At 35.2% G+C, this 17943-nt stretch overlaps 1 protein-coding gene across 4 annotated transcripts in view; it reads left to right on the forward strand.

The window, feature by feature from the left end:
* Nucleotides 1–1703: 1703 nt before the first annotated feature.
* daam1a (dishevelled associated activator of morphogenesis 1a) overlaps nucleotides 1704–17943 on the forward strand; it is a 65357-nt gene continuing 49117 nt past the window's right edge. Inside the window, exons 1-2 of one of the 4 annotated variants that reach the window (XM_067366500.1) lie at nucleotides 1767–1798; nucleotides 5647–5753. The gene's annotated coding sequence lies outside the window, so the exon portion shown is untranslated. Of the gene's footprint in view, nucleotides 1799–5646; nucleotides 5754–6936; nucleotides 7051–14124; nucleotides 14431–17943 lie in introns of those variants that run through there. The other 3 variants (XM_067366498.1, XM_067366501.1, XM_067366497.1) reach the window with 3 other exon arrangements.

A 17943-nucleotide genomic window follows, 5' to 3' on the forward strand; every position in this document is an offset into this window, starting at 1 on the left:
ATAATCCTGTGTAAGTCTGTCTGTGGCCTGCTTTTTGCCTAAATAAATCCTATGGATCTCTTCCTTCAGTTGCTTTTAAGTGGAATGTGTGCCACATTGAACCTCACGTAACGTACTGTATACAGGAAGACTGTCAGTGGGACAAATGTTTAATTGGTATTTCATACTAGCTCATGAAAAAAGTAATGTATGTTATGATCTGTACATATTGACTCATTGCACCGCAATGCTTCTGATCATCATCTGACTTTACATTTTACTGAAAAAATACTTTATAATTGCATGCATGGAATTAGAGTGGGATGTTTATCCAGCCCTGATAAATCTGTCTGAGATGTAAGATTTGTTTGATAATTAGTGCTCATTATGTTAATATTCTTGTAAGCTAATTTGATGTTTCTACTCAAATCAACCCTTGAAATTTGGCAAGACTTCCACCAATGAAATGTTTTTATCTAATATAACAGAAACTATTGTAGTGATTCAGAGTTATGGAAAAAAGCTTTGTGACAACATTGGGATTATTAAAGGGTTAGTTCATCCAAAAATGAAAATTCTGTCAATTATTACTCACCCTTATGTTGTTCCACACCCACAAGACCTTTGTTAATCTTCGGAACACAAATTAAGATATTTTTGTTGAAATCCGATGGCTCCGTGAGGCCTCCATAGGGAGCAATGACATTTCCTAAAACATATTTAAATCAGTTCATGTTAGTACAGTGGTTCAATATTAATATTATAAAGCGACGAGAATATTTTTGGTGCGCCAAAAAAAAAAAAAAAAAAAGGACATATATATAGTGATGGCCGATTTCAAAACACTGCTTCATTAAGCGTGTTATGATTCTTCTGTGTCGAATCATGATTCAGATCGCGTGTCAAACCGCCAAACTGCTGAAATCACGTGACATTGGCTCTCCGAACCGCTGATTCGATACGCTGATTCATTATGCTCTGAAGCTTCATGAAGCAGTGTTTTGAAATCGGCCATCACTATATAAGTCGTTATTTGTTTTTTTTTGGCACACCAAAAATATTCTCGTCGCTTTATAATATTAATATTGAACCACTGTACTCACATGAACTGATTTAAATATGTTTTTAGTACCTTTATGGATCTTGAGAGAGGAAATATCATTGCTGGCAATGCAGGCCTCACTTTGATTTCAAAAATATCTTAATTTGTGTTCTGAAGATTAACAAAGGTCTTTTGGGTGTTGGAACAGCATGAGGGTGAGTAATAAATGACAGAATTTTCATTTTTGGGTGAATTAACCCTTTTATTTTGGCATTCACATTTCTAAAATCAGCACAGAAGGATTATGTTATCTTTGATTTAACATTTTATATAAGATATATTAAAATTGTCTAATACTGTATAAATGTTAGTTAAATGATCAAATTATAGTCCATGTACAATATATAAATAAATGTAACTTAGTGTATAATGTATATTAACAAAGGCCTCTATTAATTTACAGACTTACAACCTTCTATTTTTATCTGTTTATGAGCAATGCATGTCATTAATTAATTTTAATTTTTAAGTGTGGTTTAAATGTCCAAATAGTTTTTGTGTCCACTGCCTGTGGCACTTTCCCTCACAAAGAGTAGGCTTACTACATTTCCCATATAAACATGCGGCCCTAACGTTTGCGCATGCGCAATAATTGTCAATCCCAAAGTCTAAAAGGGATGACGTCACCTGCCTGCTGGGTCGTGCTGTATTGTTACACCGGGGAATGAGGGCGCACGAGCTCAGAGCGTTCGCGGGGAGGATGGGACTGTTTACCAGGTAAGTTCTCAATCTCAGACGTCAAACTGACAGCTACATGACACGTCCAGAAAAACAAATAATATAAATACAGCCGACTTTGGACTTATTTTTAAGTGATTTGTCTTTAAAGGGTGGGACGTAGAGATACGCGAAATCGGCGGTTCAATGGACGAATGATTCTAGTCTGATTTATAAATCAAATGAAACTCATTTGTTTTCAGTTTCAGTACATTTGTTTGCATTCAAACGCTGCCTGTTTGTAATTATTTAACTACTTTGATCTAGTTCACTTAAAAAAACTGCACTTTATACCATGTTTGTCTTACCAACTCATGACAGTTTGATTCAATGTTGCCATTTAAACTCCTTTACACGCAAGATTTACTTCAGTTGAATTCACAGTATTTGTTACCGTTTTTCCAGCTGTTCTAGTTCATGAAGGACAAAGAAAAGTTAATGATTAAGCAAATGAAAATCTACTTTTCATGAACTGCAGAAGAAATGTTGAGGGTTTCTTTTGATGTGAGTTGTGTGTTAGGATAATGAAATGTTTTTCTAACTAAAACCCACAGATAAAACATTAGGAGAAAGATAGTGTTCATTCACAACACAGCAGAAGTATAGTGATTGTTAGTACACTAACTTGTGGTCTGGACAGAGTATGTATTGTTTTTTGTTTTTTAGCACATTGTGTTTCCTGTAATAAGCTTTGATACTGTGGTTGTTGTGACTTGTATAACTGAGGACAAAACTGAGGCTATGGTATTTTTTGGGACAAGATCAGATCCATGCACACTCCTGAGTTTTGTGGCATTTAGTCTGAGTTAATGTAATATGTTTGTGTGCTCCACATCAAAGTTAACATTTTGTAGATATATGCATTTAAACCTAACTACTTTTCCGAAATATTGATCTTATCCAAATTTTTGGTTCAATTAAACCCTCTCCCTGATTCCACCTGCCTGTAGCTACTAATATGTCCTTCTCAGTCGTCCTTTTTTTTTTCAAAAGTAGGCACGTAAATCTGGCAAAGACTGCTTGTCAAGCTATAGGTCGTTTGCATTACATGCAGTAGCTTTACCAAAAAGATCTTGGACTGATAGGCATCTGTGTGTGAGGTCTGTTTTCTGATTGTTTAGATGAATAAAATATTGCTCCTGGGACTTGTGTGGTATTATTTTCTCCTTTGTCATTAATTTTACACTAAGTTGAACGTTTACGTCTGCACGCGATTCACCTCAGCATTTTAAATTATTGCAAAAACAAGCAGTTATAGCATTCTTCTGTCATCAAGCTCACAAGCACAGACTTGCAGTGACAATGTAAGTATTAAAGCGTGAGTCTGATGCGACTGAAATTGCTGCTCGCTCATGGATGTAATGCAGGTTCGCTCGCATCGAAAATCATTGCCACATTCCTTTTATATCCGCGACTGCTCATCCAGGGCCGTCTGACCTTATTAATTTGTTGCATCGTGCAGTGTTCAGCGTCTCTCGTTTAGTCACACCTCTAGTGCTTAACATGCTGGGCGATCAGCCAAATCCCTCCAGCAGGGCCCAGAATTCCTGCCTGCAGTCCCAGCACTTTTTTTTTTTGGGAGAGGGTTGATGGTTTATGTGAAGGGCGTGTGAGCATGTATGTGGTCGAGCTCAGCAACGAGAGTTTGTTTTGCCTAATTAGGGAGGCTGGTAGAGATGCTGACATTAGACGTGTGGGAGATGTCTTTAATTACAGAGGTGGGGTCACATTGACACATCTTCAGTATCTCAGGGCTAGAGAATGTCAAAATAGTGCCAAGATGTGATACCGGGACTTCTTTCAGAGTGCAACCGATACCAGACGGAAGACTCCACCCTCCTGTGGACTCTGCCTCTGTCTGAGCTAATCTGTTTTTTTTTTTTAGGTTTTAAGTGCTGTTTATGTGTAGTTTCTGTGTCTCTTTGAATACGTAATGTATGATGAAATATGTTGTAAATAGAAAGATGTTAAATATGTGTGCTTTTTTTGGGGGGATTTGGAGCTGGTTTTTACTTTTGCTGTGCATACAGAATTGAAAGTAAGAGGACGAGCTCGTTTGGATATTCTGGTCTGATAATCACATGCGCATGTTTCTTTGATAAGATAGAGAAATTGTAATCTAGTTTCAAGTTTAAAGACAACACCTAAAACCCTCAGTCCATGACAACCCCTCTGCTGTATCCATGGCAACAGAGATGTCTCTAAAGCACTGTGAGAGATGTTTCTTGTTTGCCTAAAGTACTATGCTACACCTTTATTGTTTTTTTTATTTATTTTTATTTTAATTTTTTTTTATCCCAGATTGACATTCTTAGTTTGCCATATCTGCAGTAGGTAACTTTAAAAGATAGAAAGATAAAACCCGTCGAGAAGATGTCCGGGTCATATTTCACTTCAAAATCAAAAGAAATGTTATTTATTCTTACATTTATTTTATTTAAAGAAAATATATCTTGTTTTTAGGACCACTGTTAGCATTGTGACATGCAAAATAATGCATTTTTTTTTTGTCATTATAAATTATAATATAATATGATATAATAGATTTATTTATATTATAATTGTGTATAATCAATGATGGCTTTTAATAAAATTATTATAATGATAATTTATGCAATACAATATGCTTGTAATATTTTAATCAATATTCTAATCAATCTATATATATATATATATATATATATATATATATATATATATATATAATATGAGGGAGAGAGATAATTATTTAATCAATTTAATTTAATAATATAATGTAATATAATTTGTTGATTTATGCCATACAATTCTAATCTAATCTTCCTTTTGATTTGGTGGTAAAATAGGGTAATTAAATTAAATTTCAATTAAATTGAATTGAAATAAAATCAAATTTAAAATCAAATTTAAAATATAAAATCAAATATAAAATATCAAATCAAATATAAAACTAAAATAAAATAAAATATTAAATAAATAAATAAAATCTAAAATATAATCAAATATAAAATCAAAAATATTAAATAAAAAAAAATATATGTATATTTTAAACACATTTAATATATATAAAGAAAATATGAAATATATATTGAAATAAATATATATATATATATATATATATAGATATATATATATAGATATATATATATAGATAGATAGATAGATAGATATATTTAGTTTTATAGATAGATAGATATATATATAGATAGATAGATATATATATAGATATATATATATTTATATATATATATATATATAGATATATATATATATATATATATATATATATATATATATATATATATATATATATAGATATATTTATTTATTTATTTTTAATTAGATTCACCCTTTAGGTGATTTTCAGTCATTTCAGTTTCATTATGAGGTTTTTATATTGTCATTGTTAAGACACGTATTGTTTGTTTCTCTTTTGATCTGTTTTTTTATCAATGGTGGCATGCTTGTCTTCTGGTGCCAGCCTCTTCTTCATTGGGTTGTATTTGAGGTTGTACTGCACTGCACAAGCCTGCGGAAGTCGTGTGAGTGATTGAGTGTGTGTGTGTGTGTGGGTGTGGATGTGGATGTGCCTCCGGGTTTGTGTGCCTTGGATAAAGGAGGTGTTCTGGGAGGCCTATCCCAGCTCTGTCCAGTGTAGTGGAACAAAAGCCCAGTGTAGCTGTTTAAATTTGCCATTCTCTCCTGGATAAAGCTCGGACAATGCTCTGATCTCATGCTATTCATATTACGGTCTTGCTTGGCACCCCAGTGCTCCAAAAAGCATTGCACCTCTAACCACCCAGAGGCAGGAGGCTCTCAGCATGGGCAGGAGACACAAATACCATTGAGCTGATCTGTCCTTTCTACAGGTTCCTGTAGTGTCCATCATTGCCACAGCCCATGGCATCCTGTTGCAACATACAACTGACGCCCTAAAAGAGCCCTAGTGGCATTCCTTAATGGAGATCGACTAAAGGTTTGCTTCTTTGACTCATCTTAGTTAAAACCATTCAGTGCAGTTGTGCTTGACTTGTGTTTCTTGCTGTATAAGTATACCCAGATCTAGAGTTTGAGCTTGACGGTAGGTGGAAATGTGCCAGTATAGATGAACAAATCCAAAGCCATTTCCAAATGTGGTAAAAAAATTGCAAGAGTGTATCTAATGTTTACACGGGACAGGTGTGTAACACATACTGTATGTTTTTTTTTTTAAAGGTATGTAATCTCTCATATTACTTTATACAGTCCAAGCCATTAAAACATTCAAAGCATTTAGCCTTTGAATCTAATTGGATTTAATGTAGATTTTTATCCAAAGCCAGGGGTTTTCAAACGTTTTGATGCCACAAACCCTCAAATACTAAATACTAATACTAAAATATCTCTAAATATGCAGCTTTATATTTTTATGTATAAAGTATCATTAATAATTTATTTTATTTCATTTTATTCTATTAGATAAAATATTATTAAAAATTATATTATTTTATTTTTAATCATCTGTGGAAGTAGCCAAATATGAGAGAGATTCTTTTTTTTATAAATTTTTTTTTATAAATTTTTATAAATTTTAATTGTATTTAATTAAATTTTATTTAATTTTTAATTATCTGTGGAAGTAGCGAAAAGTGAGAGATTTTTTTTTCTTTTCTTTTTCTCTTCATTTTCTTGTTTGATCCATTGTAGGAGAAGCCGGAAGTTTTTATTTTATATTTTATTTTTTTATTTTGTTTTTTGTTTTATTTTGTTAATCATCTGTGGAAGTAGCCAAAAGTAAGAGGTAATGTTTTTTCTTTTTTTCTTTTTCTTTTTCTTTTCCTTTTCTTGTTTGATCCATTGTAGGAGAAGCCGAAGTTTTAATTCTATTTTTATTTTATTTTATTTTATTTTATTTTATTTTATTTTATTTTATTTTATTTTATTTTATTTTATTTTATTTTATTTTATTTTATTTTATTTTATTTTATTTTATTTTATTTTATTTTATTTTATTTTTAATCATCTGCAGAAGTAGCCAAAAGTGAGATATTTTTTTTCTCTCTTCATTTTCTTGTTTGATCCATTGTAGGAGAAGCTGGAAGTTAGAGATTTTATTTTATTTTATAATTTTATTTTGCACTGTCTTTCTCCAGCTTGAAACCCTATGTCCTCAGTGACACATGGGAAGGCGTGACAGTGCTTCTACATGGAGTGGGTTTTAAGTGATGGATTCGCCAGATGGAGAAGGTGGTGGCCAGCAGCCATTGTCCATTGAATCCACATCAGAGGCTCAAGTAATGTACCAAAGCAGCAGAAACGGCGTAGCCTTGAACTCTTCTTGCACCAGGAAGACAGGCCGACATTTAATACGCTTGGGGATTGAAACAAAGATGTTTTGGAGGTCATTGTGTTCAAGAGCTGAGGGCGCTAGCTTGCATTGCAGAAGGGAATGCCTGTGACCTGCCAGCGTTAACTAAACATTTCAGTGGGCCATGAAATGTGTGCAAATGTGGGTTTAACTTAAGTGGAAATGCAAGTTCCCAACAAGACCGCTGAGGCTGAAAATGCAATCAAGTCTAAAGGTCTCTAATTGGCTCTGGATTGGTGCCGGCACATGCGGTAGGGTGTTTCCAAACAGTAGCCAGTGGCAATGTGATTCTCGGGGGGAATTTTATTGCCCTTTTTGTTACCAGGGTGAACCAGTATGCTTCTTCTGGTTTGGCAACGACTAGAAGCCCTTCGGGCACACATTAGAGCAATAATGGTGGGGAAAACTGACTACATTTATCCTGCGGCGTGGAAGAAAGGCCACAGAGCTCTCAGCTTCATCCCCTAGACTACGGACAAAAGCAAGACTGTTTGTGCCACCAGTCTTGCCAGAACTATTTCTGAAAAAAAAAAAAAAACTATTTATTCACTCTCTGCTATATTTAATGAGGCCGATAATAGTTGCGGTAGGGTTAGGGAATGCTAGGTCATGTCTCGGACTTAATTATTTCCATGTTAGCTACCACTAGCTGTCAGAATGAATGGTTAAATGGTGGTTGTCAACACTTGCTGTCATGTGCAGCTATATGTTTAAGTACAAATAAATCACATCTTGTTTCTTAAGGGCGAGGCTCTGAGTTGTCACACCTTGAATTCATCCGCCTGTGTGTGACACACCTACTGTATAATGGAAAAGAAAAAAAGATTTCATGGACCCAAAACATTGACTTTATTGTCCATTTAAACATTATAGACACTTTGAATAAATTCTACCCCTTTTACATTAAAACAGAAAGCTCAGGTTGTTTTGAACTGCTGTGGATTAGATTTGGGTCATATCAAATAAAGAAGACAGGACACTGTGTCCGATTTGCACTGGCTGCTGTGTTTTCAACAGCTTTCTGGCAAACTTTACTATTAGAATTTGACTTTGTCTGTTTGGACAGTGACTTTGTGCGTTTATTTTGAAGAAACAGGATATCCCTTCTTTTATGGCCACAAAAGAGGTTTGGTTGCTGTGCAATGAGTGGGTGTGTTGATATGACTCTTGTGTAAATGAAATGAGTGATTTCTGCTGGCCTTTGTAACCTTGATACTTTTTCTATGCATCCAGTCCTGATTTATTAGAGCCAAGCTTTTATCCATTCCGTCATAAGCGGTTTTTGGCCGAAGCGAAAGTTTCTATTTCTTCACTTTGTTCTAGTATTTTGAAAAGAGCAGGGGATAATCTGGGTGAAGGTCAGTGGTGGGTGGTGGAATAGCCCTCCGCAGATAGTGTGTGGTCATACTTTAAACACTTTCCCATAGGCCCATAGGTTTACATGATGCACATCCTGTCATCAGGCACACCCACTTCCCACACCCGTCGCTTTACCTGACAGTCTAAGGGTGTGTGAAATCCCTCAGAGAGGATATGGCTGTATTTTCTGAATGTTTACTCGAGACACGCCTCACAACCTGAAGAATCAGATCTGGTTCTTTATCATACTTGAGTTTGTATCTGATTAAATGCTTTGCATTTTGTGCTGCACTGATTGAAGAAAGAAAGTAAAAATATTAAAATGGTGTCCTCGTTTCACAGTGCTGGTGTTCAGATATGTTGAGGCATAATTAACAGGATAGTTCACCCAAAAATGAAAATTCTGTCATCATATACTAGAATTTGTTCTAAACCTGTATGAGCTTCTTGGTTCTGTTCAACACAAAAGAAGATATTTTGAAGAATGTTGGTAAGCAAACAGCTGCTGGTCCCCATTGACTTCCATAGTATAGAGGAAAAAACAACAACTCAATCAATGGGGACCAGCAACTGTTTGGTTACCAACATTCTTCAAAATATCTTCTTTTAATTTCCACAGAACAAAGAAATGCAGATTTAGAACAACTTGAGTAAATGATGACATAATTTTTAGGTGAACTATCCCTTTAAAAGCTGGTGATGTGATGCACTGTAGGCTGTACGTGACGAACGTCCCCTGCAGTTTGTCAACCAAGTCTTTTTATTAATGTAAGATTAACTCATAATATATATTATTATTATTATAATTTTTTTTTTTAAATCTAGTCATCAGTGACTGAAAGTGCAAAAGGTCAGCAAGAGCAAGAGTGTGTGCACATGTCATTTCTGTGGAATTAGCATCATTAATCATGAATACATTTCTGAACTTTATGGGAGCAGTCATTTAATTTAATTTAATTTTTTATTTTATTTTATTTTGACATGAATAAAGATTTGATACAGATATGGCAAAACAAATATAATGAATTTACAGTGCTTGCAAGGCGAGCATGTAAACACCTTTATAAAACCTGGCAATTTCAAAATCTCCCAAAAAGAAAAATGACCCCATGATTTACTCACCCTCAAGCCATCCTAGGTGTGTATGACTTTCTTCTTTCAGCCAGACACAATCAGAGTTATATTAAAAATAGCCTGGCTCTTCCAAGCTTTATCCACCTGTTTCCGCGGGGCGCTACTGTAAAAGAGAACGTGGGTACAACTTCCGGTGAGGCGGCGGAAATAGCATACCAATGGTATTTTGTGTTCTAATTAGCGAAGAGGCTGTTTTTTGGATCATTGTTTACTTTGTAAAGTTGCAAATCTTTATGAGAGATGTCGTTACGGTGTTCAGGGACAACATCTCAGTTTACTACATTATTAGTTAATAATATCACAATACAATAAACAGTTTTCGTGTCCTTAATTGCTCTTTACTTTACTGACCTTCCACAAAAGTGCTGCTGCATGACTAGAGCATCCTGACCCTGCAATACTTGAACAACCCGCTGTCTGTACTTCCGTCACTGATGCTAGCACAAAAGCCTTATGATGTTATATTGGCTCCTAATGTGTCGTGCGTGCCAGAGCCAGTCGCGTTTCCACAGTATGCGATGCTAAAAGGCTACACACGTTTATGGGAAATATCAGAGACTGCTTGAGGAATGAAGACAGTTCTTATGTGATTATAATCGTGTATTTATTTGGTTTAATGTTTTATCTGTCTCTTCCCTGTGCCTGTTGATTCCTGACAAATGCATATTTCACAGATTCACACTCCGGTTAACTCGTATAACTCATAACTCCTGTTGTCTTCTCATGAGCTCCCTCTGTTGCTCTGGCTGAAAGGATCAGGATCAGGATAGATAGATAGAGAGATCCCGCAAACATCCTCGGATATCAATCATCGCATAATTTAGAGGAAAATAAATAGAAAGTCTCAGAAAAGTGACGTAAACATAGGGTATGTTATCAATATATTTCTAAATGTGTAAGACTTTGGATTTAAAAGCTTTAGTGGAGTTGTTTTTTGCATTCTTGTGATCGCAAATAAATGGAAGCAGGCGTAACTGAATAGGTCTGTGTTTTCTTTTTATGTCAGTATAAATATCAGTTAGATTTAGCATGATTGATGTGCACTCCTGACATAAATGAATACATTACTATTACTGTAACATTTTTTATTGTAAAACATTGTTCAAATATTGATGCCGGAATCTTAAATCTTTAAGTAAAAAACAAACGTTCGCAAGTTTGGATCGTTAAATCTTGAATGACTGTCAACTGTTGAATGAATGAGTGTCACGTCCAGCTTGTTTACTTCGAACCGGAAGACGCTCCCACGTTTGACGCAAGGCCTCATGGGGCGTAGGAAACTTGTGGATAATGGGAGTGATTGGAGGATGAGATTTTAAAGCCCCAAAAAAGTGCATCCATCGATCATTAAACGTAATCCACATAGCTCCGGGGGGTTAACAAAGGCCTTCTGAAGCGAATCGATGCATTTGTGTAAAACAAATATCCTTATTTAAAACTTTATAAAGTAAAATAACAAGCTTCTGGCACAACATATGCATACGCATTTGACTTGCATCTAAAAAGCACTAACTTCCCTTCCGTGTCAGTACACAATGACATGACTATGAACGATGGATGCACTTTTTTGGGCTTCAAAATCTCATTCCCATTATAAAGCTTGGCAGAGCCAGGATATTTTTAATAACTCTGATTGTGTTGTTTGGCTGAAAGAAGAAAGTCATATACACCTAGGATGGCTTGAGGGTGAGTAAATCATGGGGTCATTTTCATTTTTGGGTGAAAATCCCTTTGGGTATTTATTTATTTATTTATTTATTTTTTACTACCTGGTTTATTTAGACTTAAAATCCTTTATTGCATTCTGAATTGCACATCGTCGCTATTAAATTTATTTGCATACTGAACATCATCTGCACTGCTAAGGAACAATAATGTGTTGATTCTCATCAAAGACTTTATATATAGAAAGAGAAAGTGCAATGTCAATATGGCAGAATAAGTCCCACCTTCTAAATAAGAGGCAATCGCTGATTGGTAAAGTCATCGCATCACTCTAGCTGCCTGTAGAAACTGTTCCTATAGAAACAGTCAGACGCGCGCTTTCTATAGAGACGCTTGTTTAGACTGCGCGTTAGCTTGATCCAGCCTGAATTTTATTTATTTATTTATTTTGTGATGATTTGGGAGTTTAGAAACAAAATTTATAAGACAGTTGTTGTCAGATTTCATTGGTGATTTCAAATATGAATTTTAATCGAAAGCTTGGCGAACAGTTTTGGAGAATTTGAACTTTTTTTTTGTTGCCTTGCAAGCACTGCTGTTTCCATCATAAAATGTAATTGTATTTAGGAGAAATATTCTAATATATAACCAAGAGATATTGCAGTTAGATATTGTATTAAAAATGTTCATGTTAACAAAATTGGCATAGACTCTGACCTCAGATGATAGCTGTTGTTGTGCTGATGGAGTCAAGTGAATGTATTTGTCCTCTGATGCAAAAGAGCAAAGTTCATGATCAATAATTGCTGTTGACAGACATAGAGCCCCATTAGCACTACCCACACTTCCTGACAACGACCCTAACCTGACCTCTGTGACCTGTGCTCAGCACAGAAGAGGAAAGAGCCAGATACACTCTGGTTCGTGTCCTTTAAACAGAGGAAATTTGATCTGCTCTTGGAAACCAAGGCTTTCATTATTGCTTCCAAGTGATATTCTGGGAAAATAATGGCATTTCATATCTGAAGCAGATTGCTCAAGTAAGGTAGACACTGTGTACGTGTTTTTGTGTCTGTGTACAAGAGCACAGCTGATTGGTTGATGGAGATCAATGGAGTGACGTGAATTAGTGATTAATCAGTCGCTGGAGTGATATGGGCTGATGCTAACTGAATGATCAATCAGTGTGTATTATGTGATCAGATGTCTGCTGTGTGAGTGTCGGACAACAGTTTATGTCAACATGAAATGAAAACTTTGTGAACTTTTTTAATACATGTTTCTGGTCTTATTGTGCATGATTATATTATTATTCCAAAGACATTTTTTTTGGTCTTCATAGCCTTTAATAAAAGTGTAATAAACTGTTCAGTCTCTGAAACAACTTTCCTTTTCAGCGGGTCAGTGTTAGACAATGTCAACAACCAATATCCGGAAATTCTCATCCAGGTCTGGCTCCATTCTGCTATTGAACGCTTACTTTTCACAATTTAATCAATCCAGTTTAACGCAAAAATGTCATTACGGATGTAAAATTAGTTGATGCTTTGCCATGTGGAATTGAACATGTTTTTTTTTAAACAAATAACAAAAAGTATTAAGATTTATTCATAGTCTATGCAAACAGTATTTCCAGCATTCCGCCAGATAGGATTTGCATGATATGCCTGAAAGCTGGTAGTTCTTTGCTACAAAAGGTCAGAACCAAAAAATGGAAATAATCTCTAGCATTTCTGCAGTAAAGATGTTCTGTGACAGCTGTTCAGCTTTTTAATCGTCGTCTCCAGCTTTTTTTTTTTTTTTTTTTTTTAAGCTAAATGTTTGTAAACTGGAGTTAATAGACAGAAGGCATTCAGAATTTTGATGATTTCAAATCAAGTCTTGCATAATCTGCTTTAACTTGTTTACTATCTTCACTGAACCCACTTTAACAAAAGCAGGCTTTATTTGCAGGCACGTAGAGAAAGCTAGTAAAGAAAACATCTTTATTTGTGAGGATTAGTACATTGCTGGCAGTGGAAAACATTTTAATATGTTTATAAAGGGTTTAAAGTTTAAACAGTTCTAGATTTTTATGTTTTCCAAAGAAAACGTGTGGTGCTTGTTTACGCAAAACTTGCCGACACAATACTAGTGTGCTGCTGTGTGGTTTCTAATGTGTTCTGTGTGGTTGCTAGTGTGGTTGTCTATTATCTTGAGTCAAAAGAGCCCCCAAGTCTTTAAGATATTCATGTTAATAGTATTGTTTTGCTCATTTTATGGCCGCTTATTGAAAATCCTAAATCTAATTGCTTTTAAAAAAAATAATAGCACACCTCCTCCCCAGTAAACATCATAATTTGTGATTGTGACAGTTGCCTTAGTGTTATTTTAGTATTATTTATATACTCTTATAATATTTATTCATATTTGGAATTAGCTTTTATTTTTTAGATTTTAATTTTAATTTTAGTTTTAGTAAATTTCTTATGTGCTCTTGTCTTTTTCATTTGTTTTTGGTTTTTTTAGCGTTTCAGCTGTCATTTTTTAGTAATTTTAGTACTTCAACATAAACCTAAATTTATATAATTTTCATTTGAGTTTAATTTTTTATCCAATATTTATATTTTATTTAATTTCAGCTTTATTTAAAAAAAACAAAACGTTTTAGCTAATGCTGGCTAGTGTTTGGTCCTCCAATTCATGTTACCGTTTTAACATCTTAGATTCTTTTTCACTGTACACTTGTCAGCTCTCCCAGTGGACAGTGCAAAAAGGAGGTGTGGCATACAGGAAGAGGGCGGTCCCAGTTAGACCGGGAACATCTGTCTGACTGTGTGTGTGGACGGAGCACTTATTCAGACTCTGAGCTCAAGCTTACAGTTGTAGTCAGATATTAAAATATTCAAACTGCTTCTACTGTAAATCCAGTGGAGAATTAAACCCGAGGCTGTGCTGTTTCAAAGAGTGCTTTTTTGTGTTGCTCTTGTGGAGTAGAGGGAGTTTCATCCGCTATTTCAGGACCAGCTCTCTGATTTGATGGTGAGAGATGTATGAGCCGTTGCGGTCTGCGTGCTTCCCACACCGCAGCATTCAGGGCTGAGATCAACACGGCTCTCGCTGCCTGGATTTCACGTGACAATGTGCTCTTGATGTACCTTTCTGCCAGGTGAGCATGCTTTAGAGAAATCAGAATATGATGTCACTTTAACATTGACGCTTTAGGGTTTTTTTCTGTATTTCTCAGCTAGTGTAGCTCAGTTAGAGTTTGTTGTGTGGGTTGCCATGTGAAGATACATGGATCACTGCAGATAGATAAGCTTTATGCATACTTACCCTTTGGCCCTAGGGTAGGGTTGCATCAGCCATTAGTAATTTCTTACTTAAGTTGAAACGTAAAAGTCCACACTAGAGTAAAGTAATGCATAGTCGCACAAGATGACATTTACCCTCAATATTCCAATAGCAGCTTTCAAATATATGAGCAGAAGTTGTGTTGAAATGCAGTTTCATTCTAACCTTTGCCTTGTGTAACTAACGGTAAAAATAAGTTAAGTACGATACTACTTAATCGTGATCATAATAGGTATTTTTATATGTAATAGGCTAAATTACATTCAGAAAATGTATTTGAAATGAATAAAGATCAATAAATAAATACTGATACAAAGAAAAAAAACATTGACATTTGCACATTTGACAGCATTATCATGTCTAAAGTTCAAGTGCTAGTGCAACCGGCCCCAGATGAACTGTTGTGTGTGCTTGTCGTTTTTGTCCCATAGCTAAGTGACTCAGATGAAGCAGCCGTAAAGTTTTGACCTCAACTGAGGAACTATTGTGAATGGAATGAGACTGGTGTGCATTTTTCCTGTGGGTGTGCCAAGTGACATAATGCTTACTTAATCAGCTATACGTAAACAGCCTGTTGATAATTTATTTATCTAATATGTTACTGTCCTCTCTGATTCATGTTTGTCCATTGTGTACTGATCTGTTTTTGTTGGATGAGGGTCAGGGGTTGGGCATCTGTGTGTTTGTGTGTGTGTGTATATTATGTTTACTACAATTCACTCTTAGAAATAAAGGTTTATTATTGATACAAAAGGTCTTTTATAGTGGAAAAGTGTTCTTTAGATTATTAAAATGGCTAAGAAAGAAACCGTTCATATTAGAATTGTTCACTGAAAAGTTCTTTGGGGAACCCAAAATGGTTCTACTATGGCATTACTGTCAAAACAAGTAGAAGCTTTATTCCTTTGTTGTTTTTAGTAGTGTTTTGCATTGTGATTTTTCACCATGGTGACATTTGGACTGCGTTTTTGTTGATGACCCTCTAATATTAATTAATAACAAGTACCAGCATGTGCTATTTGCTATTTGCTCATCCAATCACAGTTGAGCTTGAGGAAATTCATTATATACTCAGTGCATCTGCAATCCCCAGTATTGAAGCCACAGGATTATCACATGTAATGCGGCCTGCCGAATCACAAACAGGGCTGGCAAAAACAGACAGTGTGCATGTGTTGGATAATACTGGTTCTCTGGACTCTGGAGGAGTCTGACCCTGGGGATTCAGGCTTAAATGTGGCTGTGGAATGAAGTTAATGTGGGTCAGGGGTCTGTATTTTGAAAACTATTTGGCTTGTCGTCTGCCTGATGGACAGCATTTTTGCCTCTTTCCTCTCTAGTTGACTTTCTTGTTTTGTCTAAGTGCTCAGATCCCTGAGGGGTGCGGCCTGTGACCCCTATGGGATGCCTCTGCTACTGTCCTGATGTTATTGATTACACATAAAGTCCCATTGAGATACCCAACAACCTTACTATCTCTAACTTAACAGGGACATAGATAATGTTCTGTGTACGTGTTTAACATCACTTGTTTTTGGACGTTATCTTATTTGAATGTATACATGCATAGATAAGGTCTTAATATTTTCTCTCTTAAATCTTGAATAAAATCTGGAAAATTAAAACCTAATGATAAATTAATCTCTTTTACCTGAAAAGAACAAGGAAAATGTTATTATTTTTTCATAATATGTCCTCTTTCACTAATTTCTGTTCCCATTTGAGGCCCAGCTAAGAGGCTTTCCCAGTCTTTGAGTTATTATTTTTAAATTGGTTTAAAGGTGCCATCGAATTGAAAATTGAATTTATATTGGCATAGTTGAATAACAAGAGTTCAGTACATGGAAATGACATACAGTGAGTCTCAAACACCATTGTTTCCTCCTTCTTATATAAATCTCATTTGTTTAAAAGACTTCCGGAGAACAGGGGAATCTCAACATAACACTGACTGTTACGTAACAGTCGGGATCATTAATATGTACGCCCCCAATATTTACATATGCCAGCCCATGTTCAAGGCATTACACAAGGGCAGCCAGTATTAACGTCTGGATCTGTGCACAGATGAATCATCAGACTAGGTAAGCAAGCAAGAACAATAGGGAAAAATAGCAGATGGAGCAATAATAACTGACATGTTCCATGATAACATGATATTTTTAGTGATATTTGTGAATTGTCTTTCTAAATGTTTCGTTAACATGTTGCTAATGTACTGTTAAATGTGATTAGTTACCATCGTTTATTACTGTATTCACGGAGACAAGAGAGCCGTCGCTATTTTCATTATTAAACACTTGCAGTCTGTATAATTCATAAACACAACTTCATTCTTTATAAAACCCTCCAACGGTGTAGCATTAGCCATTAGCGGAGCACTATCAAACTCATTCAGAATCAATGTAAACATCCAAATAAATTCCATACTTATGCGATTAGACATGCTACATGACGAACGCTTTGTAAAGATCCATTTTGAGGGTTATATTAGCTGTGTGAACTTTGTTTATGCAACGATAGAGTCGAGAGCTCGGGAGGGGGCGGAGAGCGCGAACAATTAAAGGGGCGGCAGCCTGAATCAGCGCATTTCTAATTATGCCTCAAAATAGGCAGTTAAAAAAATTAATTAAAAAAAATGGGGGTATTTTGAGCTGAACCTTTACAGACACATTCAGGGTACACCTTAGACTTATATTACATCTTGTAAAAAAAACGTTCGATGGCACCTTTAAAGTTCTAGTATTGTTGATTAATATCTTTTTTAATTTATCTGTTTGTAAGTCCTTGCAATATACAAGAGTTTATCCAAAATAAATATCTAAATAACTAACTACACAACTGTATCTAATTTTAAATAAATAACTACACAACAAACAATTACATTCGGTTTTTGTTTTATTGAATTTAATTAATTTTAATTCATTCAAATTTAAAGTTAATTTTTGAATGTATTATAAAAGGCGTTTATATTAGAGATGCACTGATACTACATTTCTCTGCCGATACTGATAGCAAGTTATTCTGAACGATATCTGTTGATACAGATAGTGTGATTTTCGTAAGGGGAAAAAAAACATCTCTCTCAACTAATGCTGTTAGGGGAACGGTCTCATTTGGTACATTACTATATCATTATGACATTATGCTTTGAGTACTGTTGAGTGGATTCATTAACACCTCTGATTGGACATTGTGTTCACGTGCTCATCAGATATGGCTGTGATTGGCTACAATGATCAATGCATGGGATCGTGTGTATCTGCGTAAGTGCTTGGTGATGAGCATCATTGATGTCTATTTACAAAATGTTTTTGAAGTGTTGATC

Source organism: Chanodichthys erythropterus, chromosome 18 (genome assembly GCF_024489055.1).
Source record: "Chanodichthys erythropterus isolate Z2021 chromosome 18, ASM2448905v1, whole genome shotgun sequence".
Lineage (NCBI taxonomy): Eukaryota > Metazoa > Chordata > Actinopteri > Cypriniformes > Xenocyprididae > Chanodichthys > Chanodichthys erythropterus.